This window comes from Mirounga angustirostris, unplaced genomic scaffold, assembly GCF_029215605.1.
Source record: "Mirounga angustirostris isolate CCGP_5_RB_7025 unplaced genomic scaffold, mMirAng1.0.hap1 SCAF_2, whole genome shotgun sequence".
NCBI lineage: Eukaryota > Metazoa > Chordata > Mammalia > Carnivora > Phocidae > Mirounga > Mirounga angustirostris.
The window spans coordinates 158,075,398-158,089,763 of NW_026991710.1; the positions used below are offsets into that span (position 1 = coordinate 158,075,398).

Here is a 14,366-nt window from a genome sequence, read left to right on the forward strand (position 1 = left end):
CAGAGATTAAAAAGCACAACCAAAACCAACCAAAAAGACGGAGACAGAGAATTTCACAAACCGCCTTTCCTGTCCTGGGTTTCAGTTCCTGCTCAGGCCTAGCTGCACTGCACGCCCACCCTTTCTTTATAATAAATTCCCATTCTCCGCCTTTTAATTCTCCACTCTTGGAAATTCAGAATGCACATTAGCATATTAAAGGCTCTGGGAAGTCCTTCAGGAAAGCGCTGGTGAATTCTGTTTAACAAGGCACTTGTTACTGTTTGTCTTGGGCGACAGAAACCCTGTCTCGCGGAATAACCAGTTCCACCTTGCTGAACACACTTTGAGAAAACAGCTGTAGCCGGCATGGGCCCTGGACGCAGGGCTGGACGCAGGAAGCGCAGGGAGCAGCTCGGGGTGTCAGGAGGAACCCCCGGGGGCAGCCCAGGCACAGTGTGGCTGGCAGGAGCCGGAAGACAGGCCCGAGAAGCAGCACGGCCGGGAAGTAGCATGAGCCTCTGGGCGGGTTACCCAAGCACTCTGGCCCAGAAATCAGGAGACCTGGGTCTCAGGCCTGGTTCTGCCACTCCCTGTGTGACTGAGCAAGTCTCCTCCAGCTCTAGAAGGGTGATCCTATAGGAGGGCTCCACTCCAATGACACAAACTCTGTATTTGCATTAAACAGGCTCCATAAGCTCCCAGCAAGGCCAGAATGGAGTGAGGGGCAAATTCTCCCCTAAGAAGACAAATCAGGATGAGCCTACCTTGTCGTCTTGTTCTCTTCTTGAGGGGAGGAGGGTGGATGGAGAGTGGAAAATGTGTCCTCTGCCTCAGGTGAGCTCACAGGATCATAGGACAGGAGCTGCAAGGGCCCTGGGCAGAGGGCACACATAGCTCGGCAACCGCCTTTTCAGTCAGGAAACTGGTGCCCAGCAAAAAAAGCTAAGGGAGCAAGCCAAGCCTGGTGGGGAGACCTCTGACCTCCCTGCGCATCCTGCCCAGCCCAAGGACCTGCAGCATCATGGGGTCACTGTCCTCCCACCTGACCCAGAGTCCAAGTCCTCCTTTCTCAGTATTTCCAGAAAACGAAGAACAAGTGGGGTGTCTGGCTGGCTCAGTTGGTAGAGTATGTGACTCCTGATCTCAGGGTCGTGAGTTCAAGCCCCACACTGGACACAGAGTTTACTTTAAAAATAAATAAGTAAAGAAAGAACGAATAATAATATGAAAAACTTCCTGTGTCAAAAATACATGCACTATCAGGACCAGGAGAAGATAAGGCGAAATCTACCCATTCATCCACTCAAAAGCATTTGCCATGCTCCTACTTTGAGGCAGGTGCAATGGGGAGACAGGGCAGGAATGGGTGTATGCGGGGCTCCCGGGTCATGGTGTGAACAAACATCACAGCGTAACACGTGGGCACAACAAGCACCCACTGAGGGACCAGGGCTGGGCCCCAAAAAGCTACCAAGGAGTCTCTGCTGTTCCAGACTTGCTCCCAGAGAAAGGAAATTCAGTTCAGGCACCCACAGAGTGCTAGGAAAATGCCAAACCATATCAGTGTCTGCCGCCCAGTGTCCCTTGCAGAATGAGCGGTCAAATCGATAAGTTTAATTCTATCCCGTCTGCCAACTGGCACTGACAGTCAGTAAATGGAACCACAGCCTAAGCCAGGCCGCAGGTCCTAACCCCAGGCCCCTCCCGATTTTCCAAGCCCACAGCCAGCCACCCGTGGGCGCACAGCCTCCTTCAGCCCTGTGCCCGAAGCTCTCCCACTTGCACCCACAGCCCATCCATGGCACTGTGTGTCCCCGGCACTGGGGTCTGCCGGTGACACTCCAGTTCCCACCCACCACCCCCCGGCGCAGACGGCGTCAAGCGAGGAGCCTGTTCCCATGCAGGCCTCGCTGGCTGAGACATGGGCGCGCAGATCCCTGCAGGCAGCCGGGAGAGAGGCTTTTCTGGCACTGCGCTTTGTGAGGAAAGAACGGTCTTCTGGAATGAAGCTACAGACCTCATCAAGGGCTCAGAAAGTACTATCCTCGCCTTCCAGGATCCTTAGGAGGCACGCACAGCAGAGAAGAAACCCAAACCACATCAAGGAGAACCACGCACACACAGTAAAGCCTACAGCTCTCTTGAGTTCAACACTGCCAGGGTTCCAACTCAGAATCTGCGTCCCAACCTGGAACCTCGTCCTTACTATGTATGATACAGAAGATGGATGATCACACCCTGCCCTTAGAAAACACTTGCAGAAATCATCAAAATCGAGGCATGAGGAAAAGGCCTGGCGTCATCCCCCCACCTGCCCCCCACACACATTAACCAGTAACAGAGCACCGCAGGAAATGCTCTAAGGAGAACCACACTGTTCACGGCAAGCGGAGGCATACTGAAGTTTATTCTCAAGTTCAAAATTCCCAATCATGTCTTCTTAAATCTCCCAAGTTGGCAAAAGTATAGACATAAAGAGAATGTTACTCTGTCTCTCTTTTTTTAACCAAAAGGAAAATTTGATCCTCTTCAAGTTTAGGAACCAACAAGAGAAAAAGGACCCCTTAAAAGAAGTCCTTGCCTCTCCCTCCACCACCCCCAAATCAAGGGGGGCACGAGGTAGGGGAACGAAGCATGTGGTGGCGTGGTGCGTGGGGAGCGCCGCGCACATACATTCTGAAAGCCCCCCTCTTTTAGAGCAGGCAAGAGGGGCCGGTTCACTGCACCGTCAGTGGGAGGAGCCGCACCAAGACAAAACAGAGAGATGAGAGCTGGTGGGAACACACTTCCAGCTAAACCGTGTCGGCACTGATTTCCCTGCCTCACCTAGCAGAAGGGCCAGACTCCCCTCCGTTCCCCGTCACCTGGATGCTCAGAGGAGGATGGGAGGGAGCGGGCTCCCACACGCGGGAGCAAACCAGCAAGGCCACTCTGTCTCTCCACTCACGTCCCACGGGAGGCCCGATTTTCATGTGAACAGACCAGCCACACTCCCAACGTTCCCAGCCACCCGCTGCCTCTAAAATGTGGGCCTGTGAAGCGTTCGCGCCATCTCTCACTCATCCTCTCCAGACGGAGTCCCGAAACCTCCGGGCCCATTAGGGCTGTGCTTCAGGGCACTACTGTTTCTAAAGGATAGAATGCCTAAGCATTCAGTAGAAAATACAAACCCCACCAAGACAACCAAAACCCTGTCTCAGCCTCCCAGGGGAGAAGCCACGGCCCCAAACACAACTTCTCCTGGGAACAGGCCATAGCGTGAGGAGTCAGAAAGACCCCAGATCACATCCAACCCAGAAAGGGTGGCGGAACAGGGGCCACTTGAGCTGTCCCTCGAAGGAGGAACAGTATTATAATTGGTAAGAAATGGAGCTGTCTTTACGATTCCTTCCATCCGATTTGATTTTTGACTTTGTGCGCGTGTTACTTTGACTGGAAAAAAAAAAAAAGGCCAACCGGGCAGGGAGAGGAAGTGAACGATTCTGCCAAGGGGGAATGTGAATGTGCAGGTGGGTCTGGGAACCAGAGGAAGGTATGGCTGAAGGGTATGCTTCAGGGGAAATGCAGAGGTAAGGTGCAGATGGAGAGGTAATCCTGGGCTCAGGAGGGTGGCTGAGCATTAGATAATCAATAAATGCTTGCTGAGAGAAAGGCAGGTTGAGGCTGGACTATGGGAGGCTCTGAACAGCTTGCTCAGGCATTTGGAATTTACTTTATATTCCAGTGTTTTCCATGGTTACGTACTGCACATGACAGTAGCTATGAGGAGCCACATGGTAACCAACACGGATGGGGCCTCCAGCGTCTGGGAGGAGGGTTCAGGCCCAGGCAACAGAAGCCCTCCCTGCCGGGTCTCCTTACAGGCTGGCCACGCTCTGCTCTCTCCGCAGCTGTGGCCCCAAGCAAGGCCACTGTGCCACCACCCCACACCCACGGGTAGCCGCTCACCGCCCTGCTATGGCTCAAAGCACTTTCCCACAGCCCTTTATCCTAGGAGCTAAGCCTGGTCACTCCTCCCCTTCTCTAGAAGATTCTCCAGCAGATGGAGGCAGGGATGAAAGAATCCGTGCCTGGCTCCGACCCAATGTACCCAGGACATACTTAGAACATCCAGTCTGTGGTCGGACCAAAGGATTAAGTTATTGCTGCCCTACAGGTGGGAAAGTTCCCAAGGTTCCAGGTAACAGGGCTTGGAGTGCACGGATGGGATTGGTGACCCCACCGGAAGATGGGAAGTGAGGCTGGAGGGGAAGCCTGAACCACCAGTCACACTATCCACCTTGTCTAGCTCTAGCAAGGGTCCCGCATTCTAGTCCCACATCTGGTATTAAGGACTGTGTGGCCTTAAGCAAGACAGCTTGCTTCTCTGAGCCCCAATGCCGCCACTCACAAAATAATTATAATAACAAAAGAGTCACACTAGCAACTAATTATCCCCATCTTACAAACAAGGAAACTGAGGCACAGAAGGGCTAAGCAACTAGCTCCCAAGGTCACAGAGTACACACAGACCGGCTCCAGAGCCATACTCTGAATGGGCAGGCCACCCAACCTCTCACTAGGGGGTGGACAGTTAGGGATCACAGGTGATCTCCAACTTCCTTCCTGTCTCTGATGTGCTCTGCTTCTCCTACCATGCTAAGTGATATGGACATCACCCTGTATGTGCCCGACCTTTTTGAGGAGGGAGTAGCCCCATCTACGTCAAAGTCCCCCAAATCCTCACTGGTTAAGACCACGAAGCTTCTGAGGGTCCAGGCTGCAAGCAGGGTACTTAAAGAGAGTCATGAGCCCAATCACATGGAGGTCACAGAGCTTCACTGTTTCGCATTGCTGGCCATCAGCCTGGCCACGGGTCCCAGGTGGAACTGGGTAATAGTGGCTCGTTCAGTACGAACCCATTCTCTCTCCTCAAAAAGGGCTTGAGCCATTCTCCCGCCCAGCTCGTGGGCAGGAGGGGCATGTTGATGGATGAAAGCCTGGCACTCCCACAGTATTCAAAGGCTAAGACTGAATATTCCAAAGTTCAGGCTGCTTTCGGGAAAGAATTTAATTCACTGCGCGATCCTGGCCTCTCCAGGGCCTCCCCTGACTCAGCAGCCTTGTCTATGTCATTGGCTTATAAAACGCCCCACCTACAAGTAAGGACAAGATGTCAGGGGCAGAACTGAAGAAATACCTCATTCTCAAAAGTGTTTTATTTTCCTTGCACATTGGTAAACCCAGTGAGGCATCGCAACGCCACATCAAAGAACAAATTTAATGCAAGATTCCACATGGAAATACCCTAGAAGCGCATGACGCCACCCCAAGGCACCAGGATTACCTGAGCGCAGAAGAACAGAATCCAGGCACTGATTCTCCACATGACCAGTCCAGGCCCTGCCCTCTACCTTCAGCCCTCAAGGCTCTGCCATCATGGTTTGGCACGGTGGGGCTCCCGATGGGCTTTTGTTTGACTTCAGACTTCTGCCACCCATCAAGCACCCCCCAACCTCCACTTTGTCTTCTCTAATGAGGAAACAGTTATGTGACCTGAGCCCATAGCTCCAAGAGCTGATCACCACTGCGCCAGGACTGGCCAGCACTCTAGCTCCCAGACCCTGCCCTGCTGACCAGCCTTCAAGCTTTTGCTGAAAATCCCAACTGTGGAATCTCAAAGACACCTTGTTCAACCACCTACCGGCCTGACGCTCAGATGGTCCCTGGGGTTTGAACTGTAACCATTCAATCAAAAATTACATGGTGGGCTTCTAATCTAGGCCTGACTCTGTGATTAGGACCAAGGACACAAAGACGTCCTGTGTCCTCAACCACCTCACAATCGAGGTCCTATTCTATTTTTCAGCTGTATGCACTTGAGGGAAGTTACTCAACTGCTCTGAATGGCAGTTCCCTCATCTGCGAAAACCCCTCCCTCACGTGCTTCCTGCAATGGATCCTCAAGAAAACCTCTCAGCACATGGATCACCTGGCACAGTCTAGGAGGTGCTCAACACATGTTTATCATCTTTGTCATTATTTTTGTAAGGGTTCCAGCATGTTCCCTAAGTGGTTTAGGGAACCACCTATGTTAATAAAAAGGTTTTGAAATATTATTAAGAATCACCAGCAAAACTAGCTTAATCTTGCCGGGAAGGTGTGGGGCTTTCTCCCCTGCTTGCTGACAAATGGCTGTTTGGCACAAAGGATCTCCTTACAGGTCTGAACTGAACATCAGACTACAGAGTAGGACAGGCCATAAACCACACACACAATAGACCCCAGGGTCCCAGAAGGAAGCGGCCAGCCAGGGAGCCCTGGTGTTGAGGACTCCATGCCCCAGTTCCTATAACCTCACAAGGTAGCGAGAGGAGTGAAACCCAACCCTCCCCTCTGATCAGAAAGAGGCTGGACAAAGCGAGGTGGCCCTCTCGTTTCCACTGGATTCCAGACCCACAACGGCTAGCACCGTAGGCTCGAGGGCTCCGCCTGAGTCTAAACCCCCCCAACTCTTTGGCTTCCTCCTCACACCTTTGCACCTTTGGCAAGTTACTCAATCTCTCTGAGCCTGCTCCCTTATCTGTGAACGGGGGATCATAACAGCACCTACCTCCTAACGTCTCTGTGAGGATTAAAGGAAATAATGAACGACAAGCCCTTTGCCTGGGGTCTGCCATGTGTGGGGTTTTTGTTTGTTTGTTTGTTGGATAAACTGCAAATTCCTAGGAAGATGTAACTTTTACTGTAATTCCTTCAGAAAACCCTCATTCCCTCGGAGGAGATCAGCCCTGGGAGGCAACACCCCGCCCCCCACCATTACCACACGCTGAGACTAGATTACCTGAGTCACCCTCACCACAGGCCAAGCAGCTTGTAGTTCTGCTGCCTATTAACAGAAGAGAAACTGAGGCCCAGAAAAGCCAGGGCACTTGTCCACAGCACCCACAGGGGCCTCTGTCCCTTCCACCGGCCCCACTCCCACATTCACCTTTTTTGGCTCTCAATTTCTAAACAAATGGACCTGGTTGCCTACATTAATCCTGATTATGTAACAAAGGGAACTTGGGTAGCCTGAAAGGTAGAGGGAAAATCACCAGTGTCAATTTACGCGGGCACAGAGGGTCCAAGATGACAGTGCCTCAGGAAGCTGGCTCGCCGGGCCTGGCTGCTCAGCGCCAAGGGTGGTTCTGGAAACCTTTAACCGTTGCTGAAGTCCCAAGGTTCCCTGACACTGCTGACTGCAGCCCATTCCCTTGAGGTCACCCCCGTGGAGAGGGCCCTCCCCGTGCTCAAGGGCTGGCTCCTCTCTGAACTGTAGAGAAATAGCCAGATGGGGCCAAGAAGGGCTACAGCATGGGGCACGGGGAGTCCTCTGTGGGTTCTGCCCCTGGCTTGGGCTCCACGGTCACCCTGCAGGACCTGGGCCCTCGCCATGGGCATGGGCAGGTTCGCAGGTCCCTTGGATTCTGGGGGATCGAGCCACATGGCGCTGCAGGGCACGGATGTTTCCACCAAGCGTGTCTCACTTTCCCAAACAGAGCAATCTCCCCAAAATGTGCACTTAAATGTGAGTATGATCAAACGGACAGAGTCCTGTTTCAAGAGTGAGAAGACCCAGACTCCAAGCCAGCTCTGCCCTCAAATCTCTAAGGACCTCGAAGCAGTGTAGCCTAGCTGGGCATCAACATGGGTTTCTACCAGCAGGTAAACACCAGAAAAGATGGGAGATTTCTTCTGTTTTGTTCACGGTCTATTACAATTGCAAGTATCTGTCAAATGGATCAATGGAGTTAATACTGATGTCTCTAAGGAGGTCCTTTTTGGCCTCATACAGTCTAAACCTATAAAACTAGTAAAGAATCCTTTGAAAAACAAATGTGTGTGGGTTGTGTCTTATTTGGGGGAGATAAATCTGTATATCTACATTACTATACATCAGGCCTACTTGCAACTTTAAAACATCTGTATTTAAAAGGCAGGCAGGCAGGAAGGAAGGAAGGAAGGAAGGAAGGAAGGAAGGAAGGAAGGAAGGAAGGAAGGAAGAAGAGGAGAGGAGAGGAGAGGAGAGGAGAGGAGAGGAGAGGAGAGGAGAGGAGAAGAGAAGAGAGGAGAGGAGGGGAGGGGAGGGGAGGGGAGGGGAGGGGAGGGGAGGGGAGGGGTGGGGAGGGGAGGGGAGGGGAATCCAGGAGATATTGGAAGCCTTGTGTACTGTCCTTGGGAATGTACTATACATCAGGCCTACTTGCAGCTTTAAAACACCTGTATTTAAAAAGGAAGGAAGGAAGGAAGGAAGGAAGGAAGGAAGGAAGGAAGGAAGGAAGGGGGGAGGGAGGGAGGGAGGAAGAAGAGAAGAGGAGAGGGGAGGGGGATCCAGGAGATACTGGAAGCCTTGTGTACTGTCCTTGGGAATGTAAAATGGTACAGCCCCTATGGAAACAGTGGTTACCAAAAAATATTTAAAAACAGAATTATCATATGATCCAGCAATCCCACTTCTGATTTATAACGAAAAAAAATTGAAAGCAGGATCCCAAAGAGATATTTGCACACCCATGCTCACAGCAGCACTATTCACACTAGCCAAGAGGTGGAAGTAACCCAAGTGTCCATCCGTGGGTGAATGGACAAACAGAATGTGGTCTATCATACAATATTATTATGCAGCCTTAAAAAGGAAGGAGGTTCTGACACAAGCTACAACATGGATGAGGATGAACATGATGTGATAAACCCATCACAAAAAGACAAATACTGTATGATTTCACTTCCATGAGGCACCTAGAGTAGCCAAATTCAGGGACAGAAAGCGGAATGGGGGTTGCCAGGGGCTGCAGGGGGTGGGGGGGGGAAGGGGGAGTGATTGTTTAATGAGGACAGTTTTACTCTGAGAAGATGAAGAAGTTCTGGAGAGTGGCTGTACAATGTGAATGTACTCAGCGCTACTGAACTACACACTTAAAAATGTTAAGAAGGGGGGCGCCTGGGTGGCTCAGTCGGTTCAGTGTCTGCCTTTGGCTCAGGTCATGAGCTCAGGGTCCGGGGATCGAGTCCCGCATCGGGCTCCCTGCTCAGCGGAGAGCCTGCTTCTCCCTCTCTCTCTCTCTCCTCTCTCTCAAAATAAATAAATAAAATCTCTTTAAAAAATGTTAAGATGGTCCTGTACACCTGAAACTGATATAACACTGTATGTTAACTATACTGGAATTAAAATTAAAAACTTCATGAAAATGAGAAAAAAGAAAAAAATGTCACGATGGTAAATTTTATATGTATTTTACCGCAATCTTTTTAAAATCCTAAATCTAATCCATAGCTCATTCCACATCTGAAATCCTGGCACAATCAAATAATTCCCTAGACTTCCTCTAACACCTGAGATAGCAGTCTTTTTTTTTTATTATTTGTTTGTTTTTGGTGAAGGCAGTCAGGGGTCTCGAATGCACAGCGCGATCCCCCAGACACAACAGTATTCCTGGCTCCAGAGCCTGCCTTGGAAGGAAGCACCTGGAAGATCAGCCCAGGGGCTCTCAGAAAGAAGGCAAAGCTTCCCCGGGAGGCAGAAATGGCTAAGATGCAGAATTTGACTCTCCGTCCTTTCCGGTAGGCTGGCCCCCAGCCTCAATGAGACAGCGCTTCCCTGTCCAGGGCACTCTGGCCTGGGCCACCCCAAAAGATATCATCCCAGGGATCAGTACCCCAGCTGCTCAGGCATGGAGGGAGCTGTCAAAAGCCAGCCACGTGTTTGTATGTGACAGACTGGGTGCCGACACGGGTGACAGGCCGTCAGAGCCACGGAGCGGAGGCGACGGCCCTCCTGGAATCCGTCCCAGACAGGCCCAGGGAGCCGGGCGCCTCCGAAGCCCTGCGCGCGCTTCTCAAGTCAAGCGTGGTCCCGTCAGCTTCTGCAACACCAGCTTCCACACCCTTCACGGAGGCCCTGCCTTCTAAAGCATGCCCCACTATTAGCCTGTTATCCACAGGAGGAAAAGACTTTTCAAAGCAGCCCTGTCGCCAGCCTTCTCCTGCTCATTTCTCTACTTATAATTATTATCAGGTGACACGTCTGCATGCCTGTCTTCCAATAAAGTCTGGGGACGGCCTCACGCGTTTGCGATCTCAGTGCCCTGGCACTGTGCTTTATAAAACGGACACACTCAATAACCGACGGTCAAGGACGCAGAGGGACACAAAATGTCACCCACGGGCATACACAAAGTAGGCCCTTGAAACCCCGCACGCGCGCCCCTTGCCAAACAGCTGTCTCCTTGCTGCTTGCTCCCCCAAAGGGTTACACACTAGCCGAGTCCCACATGCACAACGCGCCTTTCTGGGGCCTCCCACGCAGGGAAGTAGCCCCATCAGAGCTGGGCTCCAGAGTTCAGTGTATGCTAGAAGTCTAAGCAGGGGTTCAGGGTAAATTTCCCAGATGTTACTGAAGCCAGATTCCCCACAAATGCTAAGATCCAATTATCTCCATAATGCTGGCTGATTTATGTGTGGGTGGGGTCAGGTCACAGCTGGGGAGGACGTTCTCCTGCTTTCTTCACACACCTTGCACACCAGCCAGTGACAGAGAAAGAAACCCCAAATACCAGAAACACCACACTTGATGTTCTCCGGGTCTCTCTCAGAGGAAAGAGACCAAAGGAAACATCCCAAAGATTCCCCTCCCAGCCTCCGGAATCCACTTACACGTACAAATGTCTGCATGGACAAATTGTTTCATAAGCTTTTGGGGGAGTCATGTTTACGTTTTCCTGGATGCCGAAAGCAATGGCAGGGACCTGCAATCATGGTTGAGCTTTCATGCTGACTAAAACCCTCGTCCTGGAAACCAGGGCTTTAAAGGATTTAAACTGAAGCCGTCTGACGAGAAGGGTTTCCAGAAGGCAGAGCGGGAGCCTGGCGTGGTCAAACTACGGGGTTTTTTTCCCCACTGCACAAACATCATCAGTGTGCCCACAGGGGTGCTGGGGCTGAGTCCTTGCCTTCAAGGGGTCTGTCGTCTTAGTAAGGACAACGATAGTAAACCAAAAACCATGCAAATTAAAAAAAAAATGACAAAGTCTAAGGGTCCTGAAGCAGAGTAAAGGGGACAATGCAAGGAGAGCAAAGGCAGGGAGCCTCCTGTAAATGTGGGGAGGGGTCCCGGAAGGGCCTCTGAAGCCTGGGGAGTCAGGCAAGTGGAGCTCAGCGCACAGGGGCTACCTGGGGCACGGGCAGTGGCAGGTGGGAGGGGGCCAGAGGCCCCGAGAAGGCTGGTGTCCCTGGCAGCACCGGGAACTGAGCCCACAGTAAGCCCTGAAAACCACGGCAGCGGTGAGGATCATTTCACCCTTCAGTCTGTCTGGCTCTGACCTCCGGCCTTGGATGTGGGAAGAGAGAAGGAGGAAGAGGGGGGGGAAGAAAGGAGGTAAAGGACACAGGAGAACGTTTCTCACTGTGAAATCTAAATGGGAGCACAAACCATGGGGAGAAGTGGTGCTCCCGTCACCGTGAGGGGACACCGCCAAGAGCCTCCCAAGTGAGGAGCCCACCCCACTCTGTCACTCCCAAAAGCGCTACCCCAAATGCTCGGGTCGTCTGGGCTAACCCATCTGTGCTGCTGGCAACGCTGCCTGACCTTGGCCATGCCAGCTGACCCCTCAATGACTCAGCTTCCTGGTAGTGAACTTGTAAAAGGTCCCCGGCAGGATGGAGTCAGAGTTATAAACAGGGCCTTCCAGAAGCATCTGCTACATGGCTCCCCTTGATTCCAGGGTGGGGCTGTGGCCATTCAGCATTTCTGGAATTGCCTGAATGAATGGTTTTCAGTCTTTAAGCATTGTAGTTGGAAGTTTCAAGGAAATTAAACAGACTATAATTTCTAGTAGTCTAGTAAGGACTAGCACTAGGATGCAGGGACCCCAAATGGTATATTGGCACCTGGTTCCTCTCCCTGCTCCTTATCCCCCTGGTAGAAATGCCGGGGAAGGGGTCTTCCAGCGTCCTCCTCTAAAGAGAAGTGTCTCCAAGTCTATACATTCAAAGTCAGAAGAGGATGTCCCAAAGTTATAATGCCCCATGGAAATAAAGGGTGGAAATTTTAGAACTGGAAACTTCCTAAGAGATCATTTAGTTTGGGTTCAATCTTGCCATTTTACAGATGAAGAAACTGAGACTCGCAGAAGTGAAGTGCTTTTCTCAGAGTCACTCGGTTGGTGGGCCTCTGGTCATCTTAAGCTAATTACAATTCACTCTAAAAAGCCAACTGCTAAGGGGCGCCTGGGTGGCTCAGTTGGTTAAGCGACTGCCTTCGGCTCAGGTCATGATCCTGGAGTCCCGGGATCGAGTCCCGCATCGGGCTCCCTGCTCGGCAGGGAGCCTGCTTCTGCCTCTGACCCTCCCCCCTCTCATGTGCTCTCTCTCTCTCATTCTCTCTGTCTCAAATAAATAAATAAAAATCTTAAAAAAAAAAAAAAGCCAACTGCTAAAAAATATAAAATAAAAGGCGAATGCTGATGTACAGAAAGAATCCGCTTTTGCCTCACTTTTCCTTAGTTTGTTCCCTGCCCTTTGTGCTCAAGTTCTGGGTTGACAAAGGTTCTCCCTGTCCCTTAAACTGGCTGCTCAGAGATCAGAAATCTGTTTCTAATTTAAAGCAGTTTCTGGTAAAAGTCCAGCTTTGTAGTGACTTTCGGTTCTTAGGGTCGGAAAGAGAATTTCAGAAACTGTCTTGTGCCTGGATTACCAGAAAATACAAAGGACCCTTGAAAGAGACACCCGGGGGAAGTTGAAAACGAGACTTCTTACCCAAGGTCAGGGAGAGCACCCGCTGCCGGCGTCAGAAGCCCGTGGGGGAACAGTGCCGAGTCCAGGGAGAAACGGAACGTGCTTCCACCTGAACCTGTCCCAGCGTGCACCCCTTGATCGTGACAGACAGCAGTGCCAACCGCTTCTCTACCTCCTCCCGAAACTCGAAAGATTCTTCTGGAAGCACAGAAGGCGCTGCGGGTCCTGCCAACTTGTCAATATACTCCTTATTGCTATTACATTGCTTTTGTGATGAAAAGCCTCTTCTGAAGCGGACATTCTCAAAGCTCTAGTTGTGAACAATAAATATGCAGTAATTTGCGAAGAAAGCTCACTTACCGCGCCATCCCTCCTGGATGGTGTAAACACGTGTATGTTAATTCAGTTTGTTATATGAGAAGCCAAGATTCAAGGGGGAAAAGAAATGAAATACAATCAATCACATTAAAAGCGAGTTCCCAAGTGTCACATACTATGAAGGATTTTAGCCATTTCACTGATAGCTCCTTGTCCTGATAGGACACTTTCTATGGCAGAACTTCAACCAGCTCAAATCTTGGCTTCTCCCCTGACCATTTCTTCTGGGTTAACAGCTCAGCATTGTCTAAGGACACTGAAAAGGCCCACACACGTCCTCCTTCAAAACACTCAGCCAACAGATTTGGTAACAAAGACCTCCTGTGCCAGGGGAATCCGCAGGCACAGAGAGAAAGGGCTGGCCTTGGAGTCACCCAATTCTTGCCCATGTCACCGAACTGGCCTTTTAGAGAAACAGGACTTGGTCTCCAAAAGCTGCGAGTTCCAAGAACTTCTGTCTAAACCCTGGACTAATGCAGACACAAGGGGGAACATTCCTCAAGAGTCCAGTTTCAGGCTCTTTATCAAAACTGCCACAGGCAGATGGGACAAGCCCCGGGAACTGTACTCTCTGCATTTTGTAGGAGGCTCCACTGGAGCCAGATAGGCTAAAAGGGAAGAGAGGACGGGGAAAAATGTCCAGCTCCACAGTGGCCTTTAAAAAGCGAAAAGGAATGACCTTCGAATCGGAGTGTCAGGAAGAGGTCCAGGTGCTACGGGGCTCCAGATCAGTCTCTGTCCTCGGGAAAGCACACTGGTCACCTACATTGTTTGTCAGGGCTCTCCCTCATAACCCTACAAGCCATGACCTGTGCTAGTAAAGGTCACTCAGGCAAACCCTGACCCTCCACAAGTCACGTGACGGTATTTAATTTTCAGCCACTTCTCTGGCTGCTCCTGAAGCCGGTATTGGCCACCAATGCCACCCATTAATTATGAGCCAGTTACGAGCAGAAATGCCTCCGGTACGACAGCTTTCATCCCTCCCTCCTTGTTCCCGCTTTCCTTTGATCTTTAGCACTGCGGTAAAAGGTCCCACTCAGGGAGGGAAAGCCACCTGACCATCACTTGGGAGCCGGACAGGGAATTAAAACCCCAGAACATGAGGGAGAAAAAGAAGAAACTGCAGAGAAGGGGGAGGGGGCAAGAAAATTCCAGAACAGGGGGCAGGTCTCACATGGAGGCCCCGGTGTGGTGACCTCGAACCACGAAAACTGTCTCCATGGATTCTGCAGTCAGAAGGCTCCGAGCAG

At 51.3% G+C, this 14,366-nt stretch overlaps 1 protein-coding gene and 1 non-coding gene across 4 annotated transcripts in view; one reads left to right on the top strand and one right to left on the bottom strand.

The window, feature by feature from the left end:
- The window catches only part of SLC25A37 (solute carrier family 25 member 37), a 40,490-nt gene that overhangs the window by 13,278 nt on the left and 12,846 nt on the right, over positions 1 to 14,366 (bottom strand). The gene's annotated exons all lie outside the window — the stretch shown is intronic.
- Positions 1,086 to 1,158, top strand: TRNAR-CCU (transfer RNA arginine (anticodon CCU)). The gene has a single exon. It is a non-coding gene; the product is annotated as a tRNA-Arg (tRNA).